The sequence below is a fragment of the Vidua chalybeata genome, chromosome 3, assembly GCF_026979565.1.
Source record: "Vidua chalybeata isolate OUT-0048 chromosome 3, bVidCha1 merged haplotype, whole genome shotgun sequence".
Lineage (NCBI taxonomy): Eukaryota > Metazoa > Chordata > Aves > Passeriformes > Viduidae > Vidua > Vidua chalybeata.
Window position 1 is genome coordinate 13,942,684 of NC_071532.1, and position 11,458 is coordinate 13,954,141.

Genomic DNA, 11,458 nt, shown 5'->3' on the forward strand with positions numbered 1-11,458 from the left:
AATCTATTCAAGACCTTATGAAGTGAAGAGTTAATCATAGACCTGAAAAAATAGATGAAACTGATTTTATCTTGATTACATTTTTATTGTGAGTTCTGCCAAGAATTCATAGTCTCAGGGGGTTGCAAAGGACAATTTAATAAAGCTGAAAGTAATATTGAGACAATAAACTGGAGGAAATGTAAACAGAAACATGAAAAAGATAATTGTCCATTGTTGAATAATATTTTACTAGATGCCCAAATTGCACATTTCAGAATGATGCTGTTGCAGTGACTTAAGAAAAGAAAAGAATGGGTCAAAGTAAAATGAAAAACATCTCTAAATCATAGTGGAACACGGAAAAAAAAGCTGGAACAATCATTGTAACAAGTCTCTTGGATTTTAGGAAGTAGATAGTGGAAGCAAAATGTTAAAGACAAATATCTGTGGTCATCAGATCTAAGAATGGAAAAGCAGAGAAAGGAATTCCCAGTTGTACCGGGAATCCCGATAATATTATTGCTCTGTGACTGTATGATGATAGCAGAACTGACAAGAATCCATGAAAAGCAGAATCTCAGTCACTTGGAGTCTGCATTTGGGGAAAGCCAGATGGTAGAGTCATACGACATGGTGATGCAGTCCTTTTAATTCTAACCAATTACACAGCAGTTTGTTTAAGTCAGACATTTTGAAATCTGCATGTCTAATTAACTTTCATCTGATAGTTTTAAAAGAACTAGCAGAAGACCCTCTTAGGCATTTTATTTTGGTGATTACAGAGTTGAAACATGGGAATTTTCAAGTTGCAAAAAATTTAAATTATACCAATATTTAAAAATGGTAACAGGACTAAATCAGGAAATTAAGGGCCTATCAAGATGAGATTGCTTAAACACAATTCATGTCCATCAACATTAGGTTTGCAAAAAAAAATTTGTCAGGCTAATTTGATCCCATCTTTTGACAAGATTACAAGTTCTTTTCAATCAGCATAGTAGTGTTGATGCAATAAAGTTTTTAAAGAACATGCTCATTTTGTAAAGAAAATAAAGGAATAGAAAATTAACCTAACACCTATGAATTTTATTAAAATTATATTTAAGTGTAACTGCAAATAAGGAGCCATCATGGTGAGGATTTGGTCCTCATGAGGTTCATTTCCCTCACACCTTATCTTTTTTAATAAGACAAGAAAACATGACATTTTCTTCATGAAGTTTTCTTATATCACTAAAACTACTGGAGGATTAAATGATACATAAGGCTGGTGAATGACAGAGCAATCTGACTTACTTTAAAAAATGGAACAAATTATTTTTTTGGAAGCCTGTGCAGTGAGGAACAGTGTGAGCCACGCTTGTAGGATGGAAAAGACTCCATGCTGGGAAATAGGGACTGAAAGGGTTTGATTTTATAATGGAAAATCAGATACACGTGGAGCTCCTGCGGTGCATTACGGCCAAAGTGCTAAAATGATCATTGGACTATAATGAGGAGAATATGAATAAAAGCAGAGAGCTTGCATTATTCAGGTGAAGATTTGCTGTGAGGGGAAAGTGCTACACAGACTGTAGCCCCTTGGCAAAGGAAGTCTGGGGCTTTGTGCCTCTTCTAGAGGAGAAAGGGAGGCACTGCACAGCCGCTCCCAGGTGCCACTGCTGGGGTCCAGCAGCCTGCCACCGTGCTGCATCACTGCTCGTCCTGCCCTGTGGAAAAGGACTTTGGTCTCCTTTCTAATTTCTTCTTTTTTAATCATTATTATTTATTTGGTTTTCTTTAGAAAGAAGGGTTTGATAGCAACTCTGGCTGAGCTTAAAGGACTGGAAAATATGCTGAAAATGAAGGACTACAGTTCAAAGTCTTGACTTACTAGAGAATAGAAAAGTGGTACAAAGGCATCTATAATTTCTCTGGAAAAGACTAGCAAAATCCATTACCTGGAATTAGAGAAATTTAGCCTTGAAGTAATTTACCTCAGAGAAGGGAACTGACCACTGGAAAAATTTACTGTAGCCTGCAGTGGATTTTGTCTTAAGAGAAAATTTGAAACCATGATCAGTTTTTATTCTGGCTTAGCTGCATTATTTGTCTTGATACAGAAATTCATTTTGGGGAGTCCTGTAGATGTGTGATATACGAAGTCACATTAAATAATCAACAGAACCCTTCTGATATTAATATATTTCACTCAAAAATATGAAATTGTCATGTTATTCTGTTGAGATGATCTGCAATAAGGTCTTAGTGATACTTTTTAAAAATGTACTTTGCAAACAATTTTAATTTATGAGCTAAATAGCAGACATATAAGGTATGAAATCTTGAAGTTCTCCACTAAGTAATAAAACACTGACTTTTCTGATTGACATAAAGAACCAAGATCACAAAATCTGGTCTTTTGTCTCCAAATAAGCATGTTCAGAGACCTCCATTTCTGTCCATGTAGGAAGAGGAAAGCACAAAACACTGCAGCTCTAGAGGTTAATTCTGCAAGTCAGGAGGCTCTGTCCTGCTGTGGGAATACAGCCCACAGCCCCAGCCTGCCCGTGGGCCACCCTTGTGACTTTGCATGGGGTCATGCAGGACATGTGCTGGGGCTGGGCTTGGGACAAGGGGAGGAGATAACCGAGGGCTGGAGTAAGGGCATAGACAGACACTGCTGCCTCTACTATGATGTTAGAAAATCTTCTCTATATTTTCAGATTTCTTTATTTGTATAGTTTGAAAAGTTTTGGTTATTTTATTTTTGGCCAGTTCTACTTTAAATTACATATTGCCTCAAGCCATTTTGTTTCTTCTTTCTCATTGCACCTGCTGGCACCAGTTTCACCTCTAGACTCACTGGCCTTTGAGTATTGGAGCTGATTCAGCCATCCACTCCTCTGCCATCCTGCCCTTCCTGCTTGAAGTGATTCAGAGCCTGGCCTTCACATGTGGCCTTCACCAAAAAGTTAACAAAAAAAGGAAGTAAGCCTGTTAAAACACACCAACACACCCTGCTTCTTGTATGGTCGGGCATTTGGTCTGTGTTACAGGCATGCTGTCTGCACCATCAGTGAAATGATAAAAACTCTGCCTTCTTGTATGTTCTTTGCTGGCAAAAATTTCAAAGATGATCTGTGCAGTTTGTGAACAACACCTCTGCTAAAAGAAAGAAAGGCTGAAGCGACCAGGGAACAGGATGGGGTGGATTTCAGTGGGCTGGAGAGTGCTGCAGGTTGCCCTTAGACCAACATCGCAAAAGACAAGAATTCTGCTGATGTAAATGAAGAAGGGCAGGTCGCTGTCTTCTTCAGCCAACTAATAGCATTCATGGTAACCTGAACACCCAAGTCCCTTCAGATGTTGCCTCAGAAAACACACCATACCTTTGTTTCATTCTCTAAGTTTTAATTTCCCCCCCTTTTTTTTTTTCTTTTTTTTTTTCTTTTTGAGATTAGTACCCACTGGCCCTCTGAAATATCTCTGTAGTTCTCCTGGGTTACCCTCTGCCTCAGATACATTTCTATAAAGGTGCAGCCTCAGCATTACTTTACTTTTACGTGTGTTTGAGTGTGTGTGTGTACTATCTACATCTGGAATGAGGGGCCGTATTAAAAATAAAATAATTATAAAAATAAAATGAAATGGCCTCACATGGAAAGCATTTGGAAAGGAAAATACCAGAGTAAAAATGGAAAAATAAGTACGTGTCAGGCCAGCTGCAGGTTAGGAGTAGCTCTCTGGGAAGCCAGTGGGATTTGCTGGTGCCCTGCATGGGAAGGCAGAGACCAAGCAAGCACAGCTGCCCTGCAGCACTCTGGTGACGAGGACTTCAGTTATGTCTGCAGGAAGACTTTAACCTTGCTGGCCTCAGGATTATTTCTCAGAAGCTAAGGACGTCAACTTTAGCAAGACTGTGCCCATAGATAGTAATGACCAAAAGGGAAATCCCTGGGGCAGGCTGCAGGAAGCTTTTGAAGGTACTTGTGCCAGCAGATATCTGGGGCATGGGCATAAGAAAAGGAAGTTCACCCAACAGTCAAATTCATATATTAAACCCTTCTCAATTCATTCCTGCATAGAGGATAAATGCTGCTAACAAAGACATCATACACTGAGTTATTTGTCAGCCTCTAAATTAAGAAAGGATTTTAATACCTTGCTTTGAGAGATTTACTTAAGTGATTAAAATCAGGCATGATTTTAGGAACCTCAGAAGATCAGCCACCTGATAAACTCCCTGGTTCAGGTTAAAATAAATCACATTTAAAAAGCATATTTCTTGAAAAAAGAACCACAAGGAAGAGATAATATAGCAACAAAAAATTGTCTTAAAATTTATTAAATTGTTTGGTCTTTCAATAATTGAAAAGGCTTCATTACCATGCAAACAAAAAACAGGTTGGCTATTCACCTTTCAGAAGATGGCATTTGCATTGCTATAATAGGAGAGAAGAACCTTAGGAAACTAATGAAGGAGCATAAAAATGCAAATTACTGCAGCTAATTGGCTGTGCCTTCTTACACCTTCTGAATTATTAATTTATGACCGAGTAAATCTGCCCCTTTTAAATAATATAATAAAGAACAACATTGTGTTCTATGCTGTTGAGTGGATAGTGTTTGTTCCCTTAATTTTATGGTGGGTTGCTCTTGTTTGCACTAGCAAGATGCTTACAGTGCTCTGTATAACTCTGCAGGTCCAGCACTCTTCTCATGCAGACTGACACCATTTTATTTCCTTTTTCTAATTCCTGACTGGGAAAGAACAAGACAAAAGATGATGCCATTATTACAATAATGCTAATTACATCTTTATTGCCATTGGCAGTAAAGTTTAATCATAAAGCAGGCTCAGAATTCTACAGAGACCTATTTACATGCCAATATATGAGTAATTCCATCCAGTTCAATGTAGTAACTTAGAGATGGTTGCTGCCCAGGGGGGTGAAGAAATCAAAATAAAATATTTGATAACTGTGGTTGATATATGCACATTTTCTCCTGAATATTATTTCTTCTCCCATGAAAAAATTGGTAAGACTGAGGAACTGCTTGTTTTACCTGGGGTTTCCAGCCCTGTGATACAGCCCTATGGCATACATGAGCACCATTTTGGAAGTGCCAGATATTCTGCCTGGAAGACCTATACATTCACAGTGTGCATGCATTCACAGAAAGGCCCTCCCATTCCCTGTGCACGCTCACTGGGACTGTGCAGGGCATGAGCAGTGTGTCCATTACTTTCTGAACTTGCCTTATATTACTTGAATGCTTCACAGTTACCTGAAAAACCTTGGAGTCATGTGTTTAAGTAATGCTGTGCAACAGGGGCTTAAAAATTAAGCTCAGCTTGTATGAATTCCTTTTTCTCTGATGGCTTCATATATTTCCCTGCAGCATACTTAAACTAACAATTTTTCATTTCTAAAAGATCTGCTACAGCACTGGGCATTTCGTGCAGGGGGTGGAAGAATTTGGCTTGTGGGATGGATCATTGCCTTAGAGGACACAGGCAGCCACCATATACAGCAGGTGGGAATGCCTCTCCTTTTCTCCTTCTGTAAGGCAGAATGTTTTTTATTACAAAAATCAGCCTGTTAACATGAAGTTTCTCATTCTCCGTTTTAGTCTCCAAACGTTTTCTTCTTTAAAATGCAGCCAAAACAGATTGAACATTTTGTTGCATTTGATTTTATGTTGCTTAGTGTGTGCTACTCTGAACCAAAAAGAAATCCACGTCCCAAGGAGCTCATTTGTGTGTTCCAGCAACTGCTGTGGCTGGGGTGCCTAAACCAGCTACCACAATGAGAAAGCTCATGGAAAAAGCTTTGCCTGATTTTAAGGCCAGCTCAAGGCTTCAGTTATGAAGACAATGCAAGGGAATAGCAGTGAGTCCAGGGAAATTCTAGTGTTGAAGGTAGGTAAACATAAGCCAAAGAATATTAAGGCTGATTTATTTTGTTTATCTTTTACAACTTTTATAATTTGACTATACACAAGCTTTGACTAGGTCTTCTTTTAGAGCATCCAAATATCTCACTAGTATCAGTGCATTTCCCAGGTGGGAAAGGGACATTATCTTCAGTTTATAGAAGTGAAATTGAGAGATGCAGGTTGGCTAAAATAGCTCCCCAAGGCTACCTATGAAGACTTGGGCTGGAATTTGGACTGTCATCCCACTTGCTGCAAAAACTACTGAGCTATTTTTTGCAGTCTGAATTTTCACTATTTTCTAAACAAAGAATTTCAGTATTTTCTAAACAAAAGAAAAGAATACAAAACTAACTTTAGGATGCCAAAGAGATATTATCTTAGGCAACAGAAACTTGGTGGCCAAGTTTTTGTTGAACAAATTTCCATATATCAATCACTGAGAAACTCTCTGTAGCGGATCTGTGGAATATTATAGTCCAGGATCAAAACCAAACTTACTGGCATTTGAAAGGGTCATATCAAGCATTAGGTTTATATTATGTGTTACCTAAAACATTAATGAAGTATGTAATAGCTGTTAAACTAAAGCCAACAGAAGCAGTGAAGAAGTAACCCTGATATATTACCCAGAAGAGCAAGGAGGAAAACACTCCAGGAAGTATTTCAGTAAAAGACTATAGGTGGTAATTAAAGGCACTTAGACACAAAAGAATTTAATCCAGATGGATGTATGGGGAATGTAGCATTTACCAAAAACTTGCTGAAAGTGTTTCCTTCAGTCATCTCTGAACACCTGGAATCTTCTCTCTTAACTAGGAAGGAGAACAGTAGCAGATGTTTTAATGCTCTAAGAGTTTTGAAGAAATAAAAAAAATACCTGAAAGAGATAATAAGTGTCCAAAGATTCATAGAGAGCAGAAGAGGTATACAGGGACCAGTCATTTTCGTTTGTCAACAGGCCAAAAACTAAAGGGATTAGCCTGCAGCAAATTAGATTAAATATCAAGGAAAAATATGAATTAGTCATTAAGGGAATATTTTAGAATTAACATCATTGAGACTAAGGCTAAACTTCCTAAAGCACATCTGGAGATGGTTTGAGGTCAGTTTAAGTGTCCCATCACAAAAAGGGGAGCTTACTAGGAACAGTGCAGCTTACTAGGAATGGGCTCCTCTCACGTTCTAGCCATAGGCTGCCTTTTGAACCTTGGTGAGGGTTTTCTTCTCCCTTCTGCAAAGTGACTGTCTGGTCGAGTAGCCCTCTCTCCATCCTTCATATTTTAGCCCAGTAGCTGTACACTTAAACGGCTTTCTCATTAGCATCTGAGGAAAAGCAGACCTCTGGAAATGTGCCATTCTCCCTGCCTTGCTGGGGAGGAGTTGGAGATGTTCATTCACAAAGGCATGGCATTTTCTGCAAGACGTGTGAGTAGTCACAATCTGAGCTTCTTTAAGACCAGAGTTTTGAAGACAAAGCCAAAGCAATACTTACTACCCCACGAGGAAAGAAACCCAGCACAGTGACAGAGAAGTGCTACACTGACCATTCCTTTGGGAAGAGCCACATTGCTTCTTCCCAAGCTCTGTGCTCCACCCCTGAGGTGACTATTGTTTATCTCTGCTGGCAATGCTGCAGTGTCACCTGCTCAGCTCCTCACTGACAGCGTAACACCCCCCACGTCCCCTTTATTCCGAGCAGAGGGAGATTGCTTTCACCCCGCCAAGGGTGTCCTGGTGGGAAAGAGGTGATGGGCGCCCAGCCTGTCCGTCACCCCGGGGATTGCGGAGCGGCGCTGCACTCCCTGATCCCGGAGTGCCCTCTAGTGCTGACAGCACGGCGCGGCTCCCGCCCCGCCGGGGAGCGGCACCCCAACATGGCACCCCCTTGGCATGGCCTGAGCCCGCTGGAACGGGCATGGAAGAAGGACAGCACCTGCGGCTTCACGTCTGCCTTGCACAGTGGTTCATCAGGTACCCAGCCAGATACGTGAGATACGGGAGGAGTCTGGACTGGCCATAAGTACTCCTACTTGGGCCACAGGACATTCCTATTTTACCATTATTTTCCATAAAGCAGTTCAATACGGAAGATGCAAAGTGATGGGCAACCCACACTTGCAATATTCGTGACGAATAAACCCAAACTATTTTAATTTATGGACACAGTTTTATTAAACTCACTAGAATCTGAAGAGCATATTCACTAAATGTGAACAGGGAAGCTTGCTCTTTGTAAGGGTGACGCTGTGCTGCTCAGCAAGTTGTGTACCTGGGACTGTTTGACCAAGGAGAAAATGCTTGGCTATGTGTGATGCAAACAGATTAAAACTGAAGAAGGAAAATGTTTTTAGTTCTTGTCTACCCTCACCTCTTTTGTTTTGTATTTTAACTTCCCAACTGGTGGGAATTTTATTTTTGAAATTACAAATATTAAGCAGCTTTATAATATTGGTTATTTCCAGGTGACTTTTGACGCCAAATCTCATATTTTTAATTTCTAGGTCTCCTAAATTCTTATTAGAATTAAGATGAAATTATCTACTCTGCATTAAATCTGCTGCTGGAAACGTGTTGACAAACCAGCAAGTCTATTAGGGACTGCAGGGCAAAAAGCCCATGTGACATGCCAGCTGTGGAACATGCCACATCTGCTCTTAGCAAGTCACGTACTGTAGGTTTGGGTTTTCTTTTTGAAGAAGATTTTACTTCCTGTTCTGACTATTATGGAGATGGACTTGGGCTGTAGGTGAAGATCCTGTTGTGGTTTGACACACAGGAAGATTGGGTTATAAATAAGCTCAAGAAGCTCAAGAAAGTAAGTGACATGCCTGTCGAACCCAGATGGGGTCATCAGAGAAGAGCCTGGGTGAGATCTATTGAGAAAAGCTTTACATCTCTTCTCAAAAGTTTTGCCAGATCTGAATGCACTGCTCTTTTAATAACTGAGGAAATTATTGTCAACGTGTCTTCAAGCACTTCTCTGGTAGGATTTTCCATATTGTGTTATCTTCAGAGTTAGTCAATCCACATTATAACACTTGCCATGTTACTCACTGTTGTGAGTGGGATTTGCTTCTGCAGTAACCATCATTTGCTACTTCAGGTAGTAACTAAGGAACCAATAAATAGTTATTTAGCAGGGCTACATCAGAGGGAATAAATCACTTATGACTAGGTGAAGAGATAATATTTACCCTCCCTGAGAACTTGCTTCCATCTGCATATTCAGCACCAAAGTCTATCTAACTTTTTTATGGTTTTGTAAGGAAACACTTCCGGGCATTTGAACAACTATTAAAAACCAGATAAACTGCTTTTGATATAGTTTTCAAATGTGACATCTCACCACATATTTAATCTCTTTAGCAGCAGAAGATAATTGTCTCAAGAAGATAAGAGCCTCTTGGGGAAGAAGGCCATCAAACTGGTAATAATAATGATGAACATGAATGTGCTATTGCTGAATTAGAATGAATACTCTTTTTCCTATGTTTGAAATAGCTTACATTAGATTGCTATCTAATCTGTTACTTGGAATAACAGAGGGAAACTACAGCTTTAGTACCTATGCATGACAGAGCTTATGGCGGAGCTGTAATTAACCAAGTGATTTATTAAGGGAAGGGACTTTAGAAGAATGACTTGGATTAAGTAATGTGAAATACTGAAGCAGCTTCTTAAGGTATTTTTCTTTGGCTTGCTCTAGAGTTTCTTGAACAACTAAAAGTTTTTTTTAAGTGTCAAGAAGTCTGCTGGCTTGTGAAAATTGTGGAAAAATGAGAACTAGGTTGAAGTGACTCAGAAATCAGTTCAGAGATTCCTGATTGAACTGAATATTTTATCTACTTAAAATAAAAAAAAAAAAACAACAAAACTGCTTTGACTTTGTTTATTTTAAAAACAAATCCCAAAACAGTGTTTCACTTTGACCTTTTTTTTTTCATATGCTTTATGATTTTTTTGCATAGCTACTGACAATAAAGCTGAAGAAGAAAGCCAGGGAGGGCTCCAGACTAACTTACTTGGTGTGGCAGAATGATGCCTTTTACAATTGCTTTGCAAATGCTTTTCTTGCAATAGTCGTGTTTATGGGAGATTCTGGAAAAACAGCAAAATGACAAAACCAGAAGCTTTCTTCAAGTATTTCCCTTTTATTGAGTGATATCTTCATTAACTGAAGTCAAATGCTTCTGTGGAAAGTGTGTCAATCTGTACAGGTGTGTAGGAAAGAAAGGCTGAGGTCACTAAATCCTTTCTGAGGGCTTTGGGTATGTTCTGTTGATGGCAGTGCTGTAAAAATGTTGATAATTAATAACATTTCCAGAGGAAGAGATTTAAATTGCTCTGTTATCTTCAGCACATAGTGTCTCTAGATTTCTGCTCATAAAGTTTTTGCTTATGAGCTGGCCCTAAAGCATGTACAGATAGGCAAGTTTTCTCTAAAATTTCTAAAATGCTGCTGCAGTCCTAGTTTTGTGGATGTTATTTGCTTGTTTTGGACATATGGAGTGCCACATAAAATTTGTTTTCTTTCTCTAAAATGATGTGGTTCAGGACTTCAAAAATAAGTGGTATGTAAAGTTTTACTTCCAAATATAAAGATTTAAAAATGCTGAGCAGTTTAATTTGGTTTCAGAGAGCTCAGTACTTTAGAAAAATCAAATTATTTTTCAACCTAAATTTAGACACTTGCATTAAAAAGCTCTGATGAGTGTTCCAAAGAAATAAGTTAGTAGAAATAAATTAATTATCACCCTAACATTTAGCTTTAAAGAAAAGTATTTTGAGTAATAAGAAATCTGGTTAAAAATTCCTACAAATAAAGGTACTTTAAAATATGAAAATTATTAGAAAACAGTGTGAAGACCACCTGGAATCATTTATTGACAGAAATAAGTACAACAAAAAGCAAGATGGTAAGAGTGACCCCCAGACGCAGTGGTAAGGCTCAAGAGGTTTTTCCTATGCTATCAGGAGTTCTTAAAAATTATGGTTTTGCTCAACAGAATGAAATAGAAGATGAAAAGATGAGAATTCAGAAATGTGGGAAACCTAGGAAACACAAATTACCAGAGATAAAGACCAAATAAAGCTTAAGTCTTCAATAAAGTGAAATCAGAAAACCTGCATGAAAACCTGTAAGTTTGCTGAACTGTAGCTAAGGAGAATGTGTACTGCAGTATGGTGAAAGATTTGTCTCAATCTTCACCATGTGAGTTAATAGTAGATATATTTTTCTGAAACCTATTGTTTATAAGGAACAAAAGTAAAGGATGTTATAAGATCAGGGTGCTGACACATGGAGATACTGAAATAATATTGAGTTATTTTTAATCCATATCATGTTTCATGTGATAAATCATAACTTCTGTATTAAAAAAAATAGCACCTTGAATAAGTTAACAGAAATCTAGTAAAAAACAGTATGGCATTTAAGTTGGATTTTCCTTTTAGAAAATTCTTCATCCCTCATTATTCCCCTTTTTTTTTAGAAAATTCTTCATCCCTCATTAGGTATGACTGAGGATAATAGGTTTTCTTGGAAGAAGAGCTG